At 42.1% G+C, this 18,734-nt stretch overlaps 2 pseudogenes across 1 annotated transcript; both read left to right on the plus strand.

Annotated features, from left to right (window-relative positions):
• The first annotated feature begins 404 nt into the window (after positions 1 to 404).
• LOC110297236 (proteasome subunit alpha type-1 pseudogene) lies at positions 405 to 3,696 on the plus strand (annotated as a pseudogene). Its single transcript, XR_015048017.1, has 2 exons — positions 405 to 555; positions 2,101 to 3,696. The product of XR_015048017.1 is annotated as a proteasome subunit alpha type-1 pseudogene (transcript).
• Positions 3,697 to 3,734: 38 nt separating this feature from the next.
• Positions 3,735 to 4,896, plus strand: LOC110297234 (vomeronasal type-1 receptor 4-like; annotated as a pseudogene).
• The last annotated feature ends 13,838 nt before the right edge of the window (positions 4,897 to 18,734 follow it).

Here is an 18,734-nt window from a genome sequence, read left to right on the forward strand (position 1 = left end):
TAGGCAAAGATGTAAGACAACCATGACTAATCCAAGCACTATGAAGTCAAGATAAAACTCCAAGTGTGCTGTCGTATTCTCTATGGAACCTTAAAACACACCTTAAGAGCAGCAGGCACAGTGGTCTCCAGTGGACCAGCTTGAGTGTTCTTTGAAGCCCTGCTTTGAGTTAAGCTCTTGTGTTAACAGCCGTGATAATTCCCACCACTGTCTTAAAACTTTTAATGGCTTCTTCACTCCTCAAGTTTACTTTCTGATATGGTTCATCTTGGGAAAATGCACGTCTTCAGAAATAGATTTTGCACTCTTAGAATGTTAAAGTTATCTGGGAGAGCAATGTTTTCCCCTGGGTGGATCTAAGTAATATACAGTAACAAGCTCATTGATGCCTTGGGTGACAAGCTGGTCCATGTCCACTGGGAGGAAGAGACCTATCATCCTGTCCTTGATTTGGCCATGCCTCCTGCTAAGCAGCCTTTCCAAGACACATCCTATCGGTGGGATTCACACTGCCCTGAAGAGCTCCCAGTGCTCAGCACTCAGAGGCAGAGGAAGGTATGATGAGCTTCACACTCATCCTCTTCCCCAGTCTATCCTGCCTTAGACTTCGCACTGTTTTCCTTCAGATTCCTTTTCTACTATTTTTCTTTCTAGGTAACTAAATTCTATCTTTCTTGTTTTTCTTACCAATCCTTGTCTTTAGTACATACTATTTTCACTATATTCCTATTTTTATTTCCTTATATATGTATGTATGTATTTGCATCTGTTGAAGACAAGCCCTTAGTCCTTCTATTTCTACCTATACTACCTACACTTTAGAGTTAAATCTCATACAGCATATGCAGTGTAGTAAAGAGTACATTTCTTTTTTTTAATATTTATTTATTCATTTATTTATTTATTATATGTAAGTACACTGTAGCTGTCTTCAGACACTCCAGAAGAGGGCATCAGATATCATTACGGATGGTTGTGAGCCACCATGTGGTTGCTGGGATTTGAACTCAGGACCTTTAGCAGAGCAGTCCGCGCTCTTAACCGCTGAGCTATCTCACCAGCCCCAAGAGTACATTTCTTTAAAAAAAAAAAAGAAGAAGAAGAAGAAGAAGAAGAAGAAGAAGAAGAAGAAGAAGAAGAAGAAGAAGAAGAAGAAGAAGAAGAGTAAATTTCTAATGTTCCTTTGAACACTGGAGCTAAGTGCTCATTAGCATTTACACTTTACCCATCAATTACCTCTAATACCTTTCTGTTTTTGTTAAATTATGGACATAATAGCAGGTCATCGGAATGTGATGTTTTGGTGATGATTTATAATATACTTGACATATAATAGAAAGCATTATACATTTAGAGTGTTTAGTCCAATTAGGGGTGTGTTGTGGTGGTGGTCGTTGCTGATGATGATTTATGAGGTCTTATTGACAGATATACATACTATCTGTATATTGTATTATGAATTTAGTTGCATACACAAGCATGGCTTTCATGACATTTGCCCATAATTCCCTACTGTATCACTCTGCCACTTCCATTTCTCACACATGTCTCAGAGTCTCCCCATTGGGTTTGTGAATTTCCCCACCAGATTCCATATATGAGAATATGTGTCATGTTTATCTGTGTGAGATTGCCTTATTTTACATAACACAATGGTCTGTTTTTTTTTTCTGTTCATTTTCCTACAAATAATTAAAAGAGTGACAGAAAAATATATTTCTCTGAGAATGGGCTCAACACTGGGCTGGGTGTTGTAACAACCAACTCTTCATATTTTGAATAACAGAAGCTCTACAGAGGGATTGAGTCCCCAAAATAACCCAAGGGTTGGACTCAGAAACAACTCCCAAGTGACAAGTCTTTCACTGAGAATTGTTTTCTAATTTATTCTTTTCTTTTACGTGTACAGTGTTTTGCTTGCATGTATGTTTGTGAAGTGTGTGCATGTCTGGTGCCACAGAGGCAGGAAAAAGGTATCAGATCCCCTGGAAATGAATTTACAGTTGTAAGCCTCCAAGTGATTGCTGGACTCTGCTCTGGGTTCTGTGAAAGAGCAGCTGATGTTCTCAATCACTGAACCATCTCGCATCTCTGTTGTAGATTTAAAGATAAATCCCTTGGAAGAGTTTAAGAGTGCAACTGAACCTCCAAAGGGATTCAGTTATGTTACCCTCTACTTGGGAAAGATTAGAAGTTTCAAATGGAGCTTTGAAAATATACAGTGTGAAGTTGAGGCCAAGTTCCTCTGTCTGCTGCTGTGTCTGGTTGTTGCCTAGCAGGAGCTATGTTTGGCAACCAGTATGATAATGGTGTCACTGTTTGGAACTCTCAGGGCACGATTCATGAAATTGAGTATGCAATGGAAACTGTTAAGCAAGGTTCAGCAACAGTTGGTCTAAAGTCAAAAACACATGCAGTGCTGGTTGCACTGAACAGGGCACAGTCAGTGCTTGCCACTCACCAGAAGAAAATTCTCCTTGTTGACAACCATATTGGTATCTCAATTGCAGATCTGACTGGGGATGCCAGACTGTTATGTAACTTTATGTGCCAGGAGTGTTTTGATTCCAGATTTGTATTTGACAGACCACTTCCTGTGTCTCTCCTTGTGTCTCTAATTGGAAGCAAGACCCAGATCCCACCAAAACAATATGGCTGGAGACCATATGGTGTTGGGGTGCTTATTGCTTCTTATGATGATATGGGTCCTTACATTTTCCAAACCTGTCCATCTGCTAACTATTTTGACTGCAGAGCTATGTCTATCAGAGCCTGTCGATCAACCCGCACTTACCTTGAGAGATTTATGTCTGAATTTATGGAGTGCAATTTGGATGAACTGGTTAAACATGGTCTGAATGCTTTAAGAGAAACACTCCCTGCAGAGCAGGACCTTAACACAAAGAGTGTTTCCATTGGAATTATTGGTAAAGACTTGGAATTTACAATCGATGATGATAATGTGTCTCCATTCCTGGATGGTCTTGAAGAAAGACCACCGAGAAAAGCAAAGCCTTCACAGGCTGCTTATGACCTGCAGAAAAAGCTGATGAACCAATGGAGCATTAAGTGATAATGGCGATGAGGACATGAGGATGGAGAGGCATACACTGGTGACAATAATCTGTATTGTAAACCAATAGCTGCAGAGTATTGGGTGGTATGTTTTAGAAATCAGTCCACATGTGAGTTTTCTCCAAGCAACTTCACAGAAACCATATAATGAGGTGCATTTTCTGTGAAAGGGTCTATATAATCATTTTCTAGGAAGTATAGGTATCTATATCAATGTTTTTGTATGAAAAAACAAGTATCTGCAGTTTTAAAGACAACCGTGAAATAAAATTGTTTCACAAATATATATATATATATACAGTTTGGGCTGGAGAAATGGCTCAGCAGTTAAGAGCACTGGCTGTTCTTCCAGAGGCCCTGAGTTCAATTCCCAGCAACCAGTTGATGGCTCACAACTATCTTCAATGGAATCCAATGTCCTCTTCTGATGTGTCTGAAGACAGCTGCAGTGTACTCATATACAAAAAAGAAAAAATAATTATTTTAAAAATTATACAGTGTGGTCTACTGAACTAAAACTCTATAACATGCAAGTTTTCCTTTCAGGTCATTAACATTCTGCTTCTTAATATAAAAGCACTCAGAGGACTTTAGCGTTGGCCCACCTGCTTCAGTGCTTTCTATCATCTGAGGCTCTCAAGACTTCAGAAGACTTTAGCGTTGGCCCACCTGCTTCAGTGCTTTCTATCATCTGAGGCTCTCAAGACGCCCTGGAATGCAGTTCCCAGACATACTACATCTGGACCTGAAATACCAGGGAGTAGGACATTTCTCTAATCTTCTCTTCCCTTGAAGTGTCAGTCAGTATATTTCCCCACAAACATCAGTATGTAATTAGCTTTATACATCAATCTGATTCCTTTTCTATGAAGGCCTGACTAAGATGTCATTTCCAAGCAAGACCCTCTTGGGGGTTATCTTCATATCTGAGTTCTGTGTGGGAATCATAGGGAATTCATTGCTCCTTGTGCTGTATGTATACAACTTCTTGGTCAAAGCTCACTTTAACAGACAGATCGATCCCATTTTCATGCACCTGATGATAGTCAATATGTTGACAATCATATTTTCTATGATTCCATATATCACATCATCCTTTGGAGTGCCTAGTTTTCTGAACAGTGCTGGCTGTAAGGCCTTTCAGTATGTCTACAGAGTCACCCGGGCTATGTCCATCTCTACCACTTCTATTCTAAGCTCATTCCAAGCCATCACCATCACTCCCAGTAATTCTAAGTGGGCGTGGCTTAAGCCTAAACTCTCTACGTGGACTTTTTGCTCCTTCCTATTTTCTTGGTTCATCAACCTGGTGATATATGTGCAGCTCATTAAGACTGTGATAGCGAAAACCAATTACACTGATGTTGATTATGGATACTCTCATGTTTACTGTGGAAGTAGTCCAGTTGAGTACCCCAATCCAGGATTATTCCTCAGCGTTATCATAACAAGAGACCTGCTCTTTCTAGTCATCATGATGTGGACCAGCCTCTACATGGTGACCCTCCTCTTCAGGCATCACAAGAGAGCCCAGCATCTCCGCAACCCAAGACTCTCCTCCCAGAAGTCTCCTGAACACAAAGCCACTCACACAATCCTGTTGCTGGTAAACTGCTTTGTGTTCTTTTATTTGTTGAACATCTTCGCCACCCTTTATGATAGGTTTTGTACACGTGAAAGAACGCCAAGCTTGGGGGCAATTATCGCAATCATGGCATCATTTTACCCTACTCTCTGCCCATTTTTACTGATGAACACTAATAAAATTATTTCACAGTGTATTTCTTCCCTACTTGTTTTCATAGAGCCGTTGGTGATTGATATGTAACCCAGGTGTTCTCTTTAACAAATCTTTCTAGTGATTTTTGTGATATGTTGGAATCTGTGGGGATCTTGAGTCCTTGCTATGGTCCTAATTAGAATTTTCATAAGTTGTACATTTTCAAGTTTTAGATTTTTAATGTTTTGGATCAAGAAAAAAGCACATCCACACCATTTCAGCAATTTTCATATTTACTATCCATTGAAATTATAATACTTTGGAGCTTGTAAAATAAAAACGGGTCTTGTTAACCTCCACATAAGTGTCATCATAAACAAACAAACACACACACACACATTTTGTATACATAATCATACACACATACCTACACATACAAAGATAAATAGATAAAATAGAGGATAGGTAGATAGATAATCTATAAAGAGATAACAGATTTTCAAAGATTTTTTTTTTTATGTTGACACTTTGTAAAGTCTTTATTTCACTTTTATTTTGTTTGGTTTTGTTTGGTTTTTTGAGGCAGGTTCTCTATAGGTAGCCCCTGTTTTTCTTGGAACTCATGTGTAGACCAGGCTAGCCTTGAACACAAGAGATATGACTGTCTCTGCGTCCCTGAGGGCTGGAAATGAAGGCATGCCCCATCACACCAGACTATTTAAAAATGTTTTTATTCTATTCTGTGATAATTTTCCTCTTCAAACTTGTAATTAGAAGACTCAAAATATTATTTGTATCTTGGATAAAATTTCTTTTCAATTGTCGTTTTCACTTTTTTATTATTTTGGTTTTGAGAAAGGTTCTCACTATGTAGCCATGGCTGTCCTGGAACTTACTATGAAGACCAGGCTATCCTTCAAATCACAAAGATCTTCCTGCCTAGGCCTCACAAGTGATGGGGGGAAAGGTGTGTGCCCCATGCCCAATGAGAACTGTCTTCTCTTTTTTTATGGTTTTTCGAGACAGGGTTTCTCTGTATAGCCCTGGCTGTCCTGGAACTCACTTTGTAGACCAGGCTGGCCTCAAACTCAGAAATCCACCTGCCTCTGCCTCCCAAGTGCTGGGATTAAAGGCGTGTGCCACCATGCCCGGCTGAATTATCCTCTTCTAAAGAATATGTTATAGTCATTCAACAAATAAGTTTCCCCAAATTAAATGTTGCCAGTCCTAAATGAAAAGAAGCCATTATTTGTGAGTTATATTTATATCAATGTTGTAAAAGGGGAACAGTGGGGCTTGAAGATGGCCCAGAAGTTAAGAGCACTCCTTGGTTCTACCAGAAAACCCAGGTCAGGTTCCCAACACCCATATGATGGCTTCAACAATCTGTAGCTCTAGATCCAGAGGATTCCACATCCTCTTCTGACTTCCAGGAGGAACAGGCACACAAATGATACATAGATATATGTGCAAGCAGAACATCCATACATATTAATGTTTTAATTTAAAAATGTGTTATAGTATTATTATCTGTTCATAATTGACATACATATAAGGTATTTCCACTTCCAGGTTCCTGTGAATAGAGCAGTACTGAATATGGGTGAACAGGTACCTCTGTGGTAGGATATACAGTCTTTTAGGTATTGTCTTAACTACTTTTCTATTCCTATGACAAAACATGGTGACCAATGTAACTTATAAAAGAAAGCATTTCTTTTGTGGCTTACAGTTTAAAAGGGTTAGAATCCATGATTAACACACCAGGCATGGCAACAGGGAGGGAGGTGTGGAGTTGAAGCAGAAACTAAGACATCACATCTTTAAACACAAGTAGAAGGCAGAGCGAGCTAACTGGAAATGGCAAGGGCTCCTGAAATATTCTTTTTTTAATTTATATCCCAAATGCTGCCCTTCCTTCTAGACCCCAGCCTCACAGAGTTCCTTGCCCCATCCTCTATTCCCTTCCCCTTTGAGAGGGTACACTCTCCGGGTATCCCCCCACCCTGTGCATCAAGTCCCTGCCAGATTAAGCACTCTTTCTATCACACAGGCCAGGCAAGGCAGCCCCATTGGGGAATAAATACCACAGTCAGGTTACAGCTTTAGGAAGAGCCTCTTCTTCAGCTGTTTGGGAATCAACATTACTGAGCTGCACATCTGCTACATTTGTGCAAGGGGACTCATTGCAGCCCTTGTATGTTCTTTGGTTGGTGGTTATGTCTCAGAGAGCCTCCAGCAGTCCAGGTAATTTAACTCTGTTGATTCTCCTGTAGGGTTTCCATCTCTTCACAGCCTTCCAACCTTCCACCAACTCATCCATAAGACTCTCCAACCTCTGTCCAATGTTTGGCTGTGGGTAACTATGTGTGTTTCAGTCAGCTGCTAGGTAGAGCCTCACAGAGGACAGTGGGGTCCTGTCTGCAAACATAACATTAATAGTGTCAGGGGGGCTGGTGAGATGGCTCAGTGGGTAAGAGCACCCGACTGCTCTTCCGAAGGTCCAGAGTTCAAATCCCAGTAACCACATGGTGGCTCACAACCATCCACAACGAGATCTGGTGCCCTCTTCTGGAATGTCTGAAGACAGCTACAGTGTACTTATATATAATAAATAAATAAACCTTTAAAAAAAAATAGTGTCAGGGATTGGTCTCAAGTTGGGCCACTTATTGGTTGACCATTCCTTCAATCTCTGTTCCATCTTTGTCCCTGCATTTTCTTTTGGACAGGACAAATTTTGGGTGGAAAGTTCTGTGGAGTGGGTTGATGCCCTTATCCCTCAAATTGGTGGTCCTGCCTGGCAACAGGACATGTCCTCTTCTTGTTCCATGTCCCACTGTTAGGATTCTTGGTTAAGGTCACTCACATTGACTCCTGGGATACTCCTCAGTCCCAGATCTCTGGGACTTCTAGAGATTCCACCCACCCACCCCCCTCCACCTACCTCTGGCAGCTGCAGATTTCCCTTCATTTCTTAGCCACCATGTAAATGCAACTGAAAACTGTTTTGAAAATGCATCTTACTCCAGTCATGAATGGGTTAGTCAAATGACAACAACATCTGGCAAATAGATTCATCCATATTTATCACCCTGCACAAAATTGAAGTCCAAGTACATCAAGAACCTCAACATAAATCCAGATACACTAAATCTAACAGAAGAGAAAGTGGGGAATAACCTTGAATGCATTGGTACAGCAGACATTTCCTGAGCAGAACATCAGTGGCTTAGGTTCTGTGATTAACAATTGATAAATGATACCTCATGAAACAGCAAAGCTTCTGTAAGGCCAAAGGACACTGTCAATAGGACAAAAGAACAGCCTACAGATTAGGAAAAGACCTTCACCAATCCTGCATCTAGCAAGGGGCTAATATCCAAAATGTATACAGAACTCAAGAAGTTAGACTCCAGTTCCACAGTCTGCAGAGAACTCTCCAACCCACAGGCACCCTAGCATGCCCAGGAACTTAGGATCACTGGTGAGTGGAACACAACATTTGTTCCAACAGAACTGGGGGTGCCTAGGGCCAGCTGGAGCACAGACACAGGAACACTGCTGGACCAGTGACTCGGTTCCTTCCAGTCCGCACCAGCACCAGGCCACCTTGGGAACGAACTCAAACGGTCCCACAGTCCCTAGAGGAGGTACCATTTTCAGGTGCTCTAACTCGCCCAGGATCTTAGGATCCCAGGAACTCAGCGTGCCAGGAGCTTGGTCAAACCAGATCTCAGGGTCTCAGAGGAAGCTTGACTGCCAAGAACTCTGAAACACCCAGAATCTCAACATCACAGGATCCCAGAATCACAGGATCACAAAGAAAGCTGGACTCTGAGAAGTTCTGACTCAACTGAAATTTCAGGAAGGACAGGCTCCAATCAGATATATCGAGGGCAGGGAGCACTTGAAACAGTCGGATGGTAGGAGGCAAGCATAAGAACAGAAGCAACAGAAACTAAGGTTACTTGGCATCATTAGAACCCAACTCTCCCACCATAGCACATCCTGGATACACCATCACACCAGAAAAGCAAGATATGGATCTAAAGTCACTTGTCATGAGGATGATAGAGGACTATAAGAAGGACATAAATAACTCCCCTAAAGAAATACAGGAAAACACATCCAAACAGGTGAAAAATTGAACAAAACCATACAGGATCTAAAAAAGGAGGTAGAAACAACAAAGAAATCACAAAGGGAGACAACTCTGGAAACAGAAAACCTAGGAAAGAAGTCAGGAGCCATAGATGCAAGCATAACAAACAGAATACAAGAGATAGAAGAGAGAATCTCAGGTGCAGAAGATACCATAGAAAACATTGACACAACAATCAAAGAAAATGAGAAATGCAAAAAGATCCTAACCCAAAACATCCAGAAAATCCAGGACACAATGAGAAGACCAAACCTAAGAATAATAGGTATAGATGGGAAGGAAGATTTTCAACTTACAGGGCCAGTAACTTACAGGACCACTCAACATAATTATAGAAGAAAACTTCCATAACCTAAAGGAGTGCCCATGAACATACAAGTAGCCTACAGAACTCCAAATAGTTTGGACCAGAAAAGAAATTCCTCCCATCACATAATAATCAAAACACCAAATGCACAAAACGAAGAAAGAATATTAAAAGAAGTAAGAGGAAAAGGTCAAGTAACATATAAAGGCAGACCTATCAGAATTATACCTGACTTCTCCCCAGAGACTATAAAAGCCAGAAAATCCTGAGCAGATGTCATGCAGACCCTAAGAGAACACAAATGCCAGCCCAGGCTACTATACCCAGCAAAACTCTCAGTTATCATAGATGGAGAAACCAAAGTATTCTGTGACAAAACCTAATTTGCACAATATCTTTCCACAAATCCAGCCCTTCAAAGGATAATAAAGGGAAAACACCAACGCAAGGAGGAAAATTATGCCCTAGAAAAAGCAAGAAAGTAATCCTTCAACAAACCTAAAAGAAGATAGCCACAAGAACAGAATCCCAACTCTAACAACAAAAATAACAATTACTTTTCCTTAATGGACTCAATTTTACTTAATGGACTCAATTCCCCAATAAAAATACGTAGACTAACAGACCGGTTACATAAACATGACCCAACATTTTGCTGCATATAGGAAACCCACCTCTGTGACAAAGAGAGACACTACCTCAGAGTAAAAGGCTGGAAAACAATTTTCCAAGCAAATAGTCCCAAGAAACAAACTAGAGTAGCCATTCTAATATTGAATAAAATCAACTTTCAAACTAAAGTTATCAAAAAAGATACAGAGGGACACTTCATATTCACAAAGGTAAAATTTACCAACATGAACTCTCAATTCTGAACATCTATGCTCTAAATGCAAGGGCATCCACATTCATTAAAGAAACTTTAGTAAAACTCAAATGACACATTGTACTGCACAAAATAATAGTGTGAGACTTCAACAACCCACTCTCATCGATCCTAGAAACAAAAAGTAAAGAGAGACTCAGTGAAACTAACAGAAGTTATGAAACAAATGGATTTAACTGATATCTATAGAACATTATATCCTAAAACAAAAAGATGGGCTGGAGAGATGGCTCAATGGTTAAGAGCACCAACTGTTCTTCCAGAGGTCCTGAGTTTAAATCCTAGCAACCACATTGTAAGACCCCTGAAGCTGGGCCTCTGATCAAGTCCCCGGATGAGCTGGCCAGCACCCCAGTGTCCCGATAGAAAACCTCACCTGATGCAAACTGCAAGAGGTTTTATAATCAGCTAGCTGAGGACGAAGTCCCTCTGCCATGCAGGGCAGGGGAGTTCGATCCCAAGTGGTGACAGTAGGGGGCTTTTAACAGCTAGCTGAGGAGTTGGGAGGAGAGTTGGGAGGAGTTCTTCTATTCCGGGTGTCCTTGGTGAAATTTACAAGGCAGGAGTGGGTAGTGAGTTCTTTCTGAATTTTTATCTCCGTGTCCTCGGCACAGGAAGGCAGGCATCTCTGGTTGTACAGTATAGAAACAAAAAGACTTTTTGCTGGCTATAGAGAACAAAGAGCTTCTTTCTAGCTGTATTTTTAAAGATCAGGGAAAACAAGCTTGGGGAACATCCAGGGGCTTTACCTTCCAGGGAGAAACGCTTTTGGTGATGTAGCTGCCTTTGAATCACCCATTTGCCTTAAGTAATCCCAGTAAATTCATTGATTCTCCACATTGGACTTCAGTAAAATCACTTCTTTAGCCATCTGTCAGTATCCTATCTAGAGACAGTAGATGCTTGTTGAAAACTTTGGAGAAGAAACCACACAGTACATGACTCACCCATATCCCTGTAACTCCAATAAAACTCATTTGTTCACCAAATTTGATTTTGGTTGTATCCTTATTTGGTCTGTCATTGGCTCCCTATCTCAGGTGAGCAGTATTTGTTGCATGTTTTTCAAGGAATAATGCCACTTAACAACATGCCGTATCGTGCATATAGACATCTGAGGGTGAGTTTAAAGGAGGGGTTTGAACTAATTGATTTAGTAGTGGAAATTTCAAAACCGCTGTGCTGGCTAGGTTTCTGTTAATGTAAGACAGTCATCTGAAAGGTGAAAACCTCAATTGAGAAAATGCTTCCTTAAGACTGGGCTGGCAGGGTGTGGTAGCGCACACCTTTAGTCCCAGCTCTCAGGAGGCTGAGGTAGGTGGATTTCTAAATTCAAGGCCAGCCTGGTCTACAGAGTGAGTTCCAGGACAGCCAGGGCTATACAGAGAAATCCTGTCTCCAAAAACCAAAAAAAAAAAGAAAAAAAAGACTGGGCTATTGACAAGCCTGAAGGGCATTTTTGTAGTGATTGACTGGGGAGGATGATTATGGATGCACTACCTGATAAATTATTTACCGCAGGTGAAATGAGCCAATTCAAACCAGATTAGAATATATTAAAGACAGGTTTATTGAGAAACTGCTCTTGGATGAGTTCTCTGGCCCCAAGGAAGGAGGCCAGGGGAGTGCAGGTGAAAGGAGGAGGAGGGGTCATGTGTGCAAAGAGCAGAGAAGTAGAAGGAGAGAAAGAAGAAATCAAAGTGTCTGGATTATATAAGGCTGGAAAGTTCGGGGTTGAGGACAGGGTATGCCAGGTAGAGGTTGGGGGATGCTAGGAGAAACTGTAGGCCAGGTCTGCTTTGATACATAGAACATGCACCTTAATCCCTTGTCTCAGAGTCTAGAAACCAAACACTACCTCTAGGCTGTTGGTCTGGGGAGATGCAGCATACACATAAACCAAAGTCCAGCTTGGTGAACCATGAGGGTTTGGGGTTTTTTGATTTGATTTGGCTTGGTTTTTAATTTTTTTGTTTTTGTTTTATTTGGGGGGGGGTTACTTGTAGGGAGATGGGTGAAGAGTAACTTAAAGGAGCAGAGACTGCCCAAAGCCCATTCCAACATGGGTGACTGGAACAGACTGCGCAGCCTGCAGATAGTTCAACAGGTTGGAGAGAGTCCTTTCCAGGTGGCTCACTTGGTCTCTTTGCAACTCTGTCTGAGAGTTTTCTCTGACTTCCTTCTTCTGAGAAGGACTCTCAGCTCGTTTTGTTTTGTTTTGTTTTGTTTTGTTTTGTTTTGTTTTGTTTTGTTTTGTTTTAAAGAATTTTTTATTTTATTATTTATTTTACATGTGTGAAGTACATTGTTGCTGTCTTTAGACACACCAGAAGAGGGCATCACATCCCTTTACAGATGGTTGTGAGCCACCATGTGGCTGCAGGGAATTGAACTCAGGACCTTTAGGGGAGCAGTCAGTGCTCTTAACCTCTGAACCATCTCTCCAGCACCACTCTCAGCTTTTATTGTTGACTCTGAAAAGAGGGGCCAAATGAATCTGGTCAGTTTGGGGACTTCTTAAAGCTATTTTGAGTTGTTTACCTTTTTGCTTCAAGAGCTTTCCTGTATGATGGCTTTCAAACACACTGGAAGAAACTATTACACAACACCAGGTTCACACACACACACACAGAGATCTGAGTTTGAGGACCTAACTTCCTCAGTAATGATCAGTGCTGTGGAAGTGTAACCCAAAACAACCCTTTCCTCCCCAGCTTGCTTTTTTTTTTTTTTTGGTTTTTCGAGACAGGGTTTCTCTGTGTAGACCTGGCTGTCCTGGCACTCACTTCATAGACCAGGCTGGCCTTGAACTCAGAAATCCTCCTGCCTCTGCTCTTGCAGAGGTCCTGAGTTCAATTCCCAACAACCACATGGTGGCTCACAACCATCTGTAATGGGAGCTGATGTATGTAATGGGATCTCCTGATGTCCTGAAGACAGCTACAGTGTGCTCATACTCATATATATATACATATATATATACTTATATATTATATTATATTATATTATATTATATACAGTGCTGAAGCTTAATGGTTAAAGAACCCTTGCTGCTATTCCAGAGGACCTGGATAAAGTTCCCAGCAACCAGGTCAGGCTGCTCACAATCACTTATAACTTCAGTTGCAAGGTAGGTAACGAACATAGTTTGGTTTTTTTTTGGTTTGGTTTGGTTTGGTTTTGGTTTTTCGAGACAGGGTTTCTCTGTGTAGCTCTGGCTATCCTGGAACTCACTCTGTAGACCAGGCTGGCCTCGAACTCAGAAATCCGCCTGCCTCTGCCTCCCGAGTGCTGGGATTAGAGGCGTGCGCCACCACGCCCGGCTACGAACATAGTTTTTAAAAATGTCTTTTTATCCAGGGATCCATCCCATAATCAGCTTCCAAACGCTGACACCATTGCATACACTAGCAAGATTTTGCTGAAAGGTCCCAAATATAGCTGTCTCTTGTGAGACTATGCCGGGGCCTAGCAAACACAGGAGTGGATGCTCACAGTCAGCTATTGGATGTATCATAGGGCTCCCAATGGAGAAGCTAGAGAAAGTACCCAAGGAGCTAAAGGGATCTGCAACCCTATAGTTGGAACAACAATATGAACTAACCAGTACCCCGGAGCTCTTGTCTCTAGCTGCATATGTATCGAAAGATGGCCTAGTGGGCCATCACTGGAAAGAGAGGCCCATTGGACTTGCAAACTTTATATGCCCCAGTACAGGGGAATGCCAGGGCCAAAAGAATGGGAATGGGTGGGTAGGGAAGTGGGGGGCGGTACGGGGGACTTTTGGGATAGCATTGGAAATGTAATTGAGGAAAATATGTAATAAAAAATATTAAAAATTTAAAAAAATGTCTTTTATACACATAAAAATAGCTTAGTCAAGAAACCCACTACATCAGGGCTGCACCCTGATAACCAGAACTCAGTAACATCAAAAAGAAAGAAAGAAAGAAAGAAAGAAAGAAAGAAAGAAAGAAAGAAAGAAAGAAAGAAAGAAACTAGACCTGACTTTTTCAGCTATGTCACACAGGTGAACAGCCTTCAGAGTGTGAACTTTGTATGATGACCCTCAGCGTAATAAAGTGTAACTTTTGTTATATTAACAATGTGCATCTATCTTCTTGCTCGTGACACAAGAGATTCATTCCATGCCTTCTTTTTTGTTTGTTTGTTTGGTTGGTTGGTTGGTTGGTTGGTTGGTTGGTTGGTTGGTTGGTTTTCGAGACAGGGTTTCTCTGTATAGCCTTGGTTGTCCTGGAACTCACTCTGTAGACCAGGCTGGCCTCAAACTCAGAAATCCCTCTGTCTCTGCCTCCCAAGTGCTGGGATCAAAGGCGTGCGCCACCACTTCCTGGCTGATTCCATGCCTTCTTAAAAGGACTGGTATCAGTGCAGGACCCCAAGACCAAATTCTTAGCACAAAAGGAGATTTCTTAGTCCTACAGAGACAAAAGGCAGGAAATAAAAAGACAAAGACAGGAGAGAGAAGACAAGGGAGAAGACGAAGGGAACAAGAGAGAGGGAGGAGGGGTATTTGTCTTGAAGAGAGGCAAAGGACTGCCTCCGGATAGAGAGGAGACGTGTACCTCTGGCAAATGGCAGCTCATAAAGATAAAGATATTAGGATGAGGTGCTTAATTCTTTTTAAAGATTTATTTTATGTATATGAGTACCCTGTAACTGTCTTCAGACACACCAGAAGAGATCATCTGGTCCCATTACAGATGGTTGTGAGCCACCATGTGGTGGTTGGGAATTGAACTCAGAACCTCTGGAAGAGCAGTCCGTGCTCTTAACCTCTGAGCCAGCCCCCAAGATGCATAATTTTAGTTAGTCATGTTAATTAGGTAAGACAAAGGGGGCTTTTGATTGGTGGACTTCAATACTTTGATAGCTAGACTTTGATAAACAACCTCAGGAGGAAGTGGCCAACTAAGGAAATAGACCTTGATGGCTAGCTTTAGGGATGTAATTTAAGATTTTTTTTCTAGGCAGAAGGAGTTGGAGAGAAGGGCAAGGCCTGCCAGTGCCACATTTGCCATATTTGTGCTGGTTAGAGTCCCTTCACTTTCTGACCATACATATGTGGTACTTATTAACTTAACAGGCAGGCTGGAGAGATGGCTCAAAGATTAGAAGCACTGACTGCTCTTTCTTTTTTTTTTTTTTTTTTTTTTTTTTTTTTTGGTTTTTCGAGACAGGGTTTCTCTGTGTAGCCCTGGCAGTCCTGGAACTCACTCTGTAGACCAGCCTGGCCTCGAACTCAGAAATCTGCCTGCCTCTGCCTCCGGAGTGCTGGGATTAAAAGCGTGCGCCACCACGCCCGGCCTGACTGCTCTTTCAAGAGGTTCTGAGTTCAATTCGTCGAAACCACATTGTGGATTGTGGCTCACACCCATCTGTAATGGGACCTGATATCTGATGCCCTCTTCTGGTTTGTCTGAAGACAGCTACTGTATACTAATATACATAAATAAATAAATCTTTAAAAAATAATCAGCAGGGCTGGCGAGATGGCTCAGTAGGGAAGAGCACCTGACTGCTCTTCTGAAGGACCTAAGTTCAAATCCCAGCAACCACACGGTGGTTCACAACAACCCGTAATGAAATCTGACTCCCTGTTCTGGTGTGTCTGAGGACAGCTTCAGTGTACTTATTTATAATAATAAATTAATCTTTGGGTCATAGTGAGCAGGGTTGACCAGAGCAAGCAGAGGTCCTAAATACAATTCTCAACAGCTACATGAGGGCTCACAAGCATCTGTACAGCTACAGTGTACTCATATACATAAAATAAATAAATAAATCTTTAAAAGGTGGGGGCTGGAGAGATGGCTCAGTGGTTAAGAGCACCGACTGCTCTTCAGAAGGTCCTGAGTTCAAATTCCAACAACCACATGGTGGCTCACAACCATCCGTAATGAGATCTGACACTCTCTTCTGGTGCATCCGAAGACAGCTACAGTGTACTTAGATATAATAATAAATCTAAAAAAAAAAAAAAAAACAGACACACACACACACACACACACACACACACACACACAAATGCCTTGGCCAGGAATGGTGGCAAATGATTTAATCCAAGCGTTGGGAAAGCACAGACAGGTGGATCACTGTAAGTTTGAGACTGGTCCACACAGAGAGTTTGAGGACAAGCAGAGCTACATATTAATATTCTGTTTCAGGGAGGCAGGGGCAAGCTTACCAGAAAAGAAGTTGAAAGTTGTGGATAACTCAGTGGTTGTAAAACACATTAACCCCATTAAAGGCAGGTAAGGAGATAACAGATTACATCTGTGAAAGTTTTTCTAGCTGTCAAACTACAGTTACCTTAGCTGTCAATGTAATCAGAAGTCTGGGGAATAAACAATACTGGGTATGATTGAGCATGACCAATCCTAGCACTGGGGAGGCAAAGGCAGGCAGATCTCTGTGAATTTGAAGCCAGCCTGGCTGGTCTACAAAGTGAATTCCAGGACAGTCAGGGCATAGTGAGAATGTGTGAGTGTGTGTGTGTGTGTGTGTGTGTGTGTGTGTGTGTGTGTGAGACAGACAGACAGACAGACAGACAGACAGACAGACAGACAGACAGACAGACAGACACAGAGAGAGACAGAGAAAAAGAGAAGCAATTTTCACTGGAACAGTAATGACTAAAATGAGGAGAGAGGGGAAAGAGAGGATCTACCGGAGAGATTGAGTCAGTTTGCATGTCCACAGAGGGTGCCCTTATGCTGATCCAAAGAAAAGAGGGACACTGCAGGATGGATTTAGGCTTCTCAACCAGCAGGGGGAATCAGCCACTCAAGGACAGGATGGTCCCTAAAAGCTTTTTATTGTTTCACTAAAGGCACTTTTAGCAAGTCAATTTCCACATATCAAAACCACTTTCTCTGAAGCTGCTGTTGTCGGAAAAGACCATCACCTAAGCAATTTTCAGCCATAAAAGACTTCCTGGTTTGCCAGGCAGACTAAGTTATGCAAAGGCTCTGAGTACCCTTCAAAGGAACAACCCCATAAAATCTCAGATAACAATCACTGACAAAAAGCTACTTCAGCCGGGCGTGGTGGCGCACGCCTTTAGTCCCAGCACTCGGGAGGCAGAGGCAGGCGGATTTCTGAGTTCGAGGCCAGCCTGGTCTACAAAGTGAGTGCCAGGACAGCCAGGGCTACACAGAGAAACCCTGTCTCGAAAAACAAAAAACAAACAAAACAAAACAAAAAAAAAAAAGCTACTTCAAAGCTTAGTTGGCCACCACTCCAGAATTCAGGTCAGATACAACAGTCCTGCTAAACTTCTGCTGCTGGAGGGCACTGACCAACCACACACATGAACACTGACCAGGCCACAATGCTAGTTTGCACTTTTCTTCCTCTTAGTCCTTGGGAGACACCTCCTCCTCTCCCACCCACAAGAGGGCAGTGTGTGACGCCCTAAGGGTGAAAACCCTCAAGATGTTGGAGATGGTGGGAATGCAGCACATGGTGTGGCTGCAGAGAAAAGACACAGATAATAAGTGGAGCCAGCACGAGAAAGAGGCCACCTGAGCTTCAAACAGCAGGCCCTCGGGGGCTGCCCAGGATCCACTGAAGCGCAATCAAACCACTGCAGCTTGCTGGACCTGATGCTACAAGATTTATTGTTTTTATAATGGGGTTCCATCTTCAGACTGGTTCACTGCTCAGTGCTGTCTCTTATTTCTCCCTTTTCGGGTGCTAATAGTCACCACCCAACAACTGGGAGGTAAAGGCAAAAGGATGTGGTGTTCAAGCTCATTAGCTATACAGTGAGCTGGAGGGTTACCTAGGCTACTCCAGACATTACCAAAAACAAAAGACTGGGCACAGTGGCCATAGCACAAGTCCTTGGAAGGAAGAGCAGGGTGATCTTTAAGTATGAGGGTACTCTGTTTACATAGAGTTCCAGGATATCATAGTGAAATCTTGTCTAAAATAAATAAATTATTTTTAGATTAGAACCACAACTCTCAAGGATGTGTCAAAAACTTATGTGTTGCAGGATCTCACACTGTAAACCCCGAGGTTGTGTTATTTATTGGGGTTAAAAAAAAAACCTGTTTTTAGTTGTGGTGTGGTTCAGCCATAGCACACACCTTTAATCCAAGAACTTTCTGCTTGAGTATTGTAAACAGGATTAAATAAAGTCAACCAAAGGTCAAGAAGCAGAACAAGAAGCCAGTTGACAGAGACTGAACATAGACATATTAAGAAACACACACACAAAAGAGAGAGAGAGAAAGAGCAAGTGGGAACCCAGAGTACAGATAGACATTCAGAAAGTAGAAGGGGTGGGGGCATTCAATGTGAAGGTGAAGAAGTATAGCAAAGTAAAAACAAAATCCGAGGCTTTTAGGCCCAGGCTTGGGAGTGTAGCCTTTGTGGCTTAGTGCTCCAGGTGCTGGTCATAAAACAGATAGCGACATTCCTTCCTCCACCCACCCGCTTCCTGGGTTCAAAGAGTGTTCATTCAAAGAAAGTCACCCTGACCCACCCTGACCATTGCTGGAACCTGCAATGCAAATGTGCTATCGTTTGGGGCTCTTAGAAACTGTCTTGA

This window comes from Mus caroli, unplaced genomic scaffold (assembly GCF_978045245.1).
Source record: "Mus caroli unplaced genomic scaffold, Mus_caroli_1 scaffold_8, whole genome shotgun sequence".
Lineage (NCBI taxonomy): Eukaryota > Metazoa > Chordata > Mammalia > Rodentia > Muridae > Mus > Mus caroli.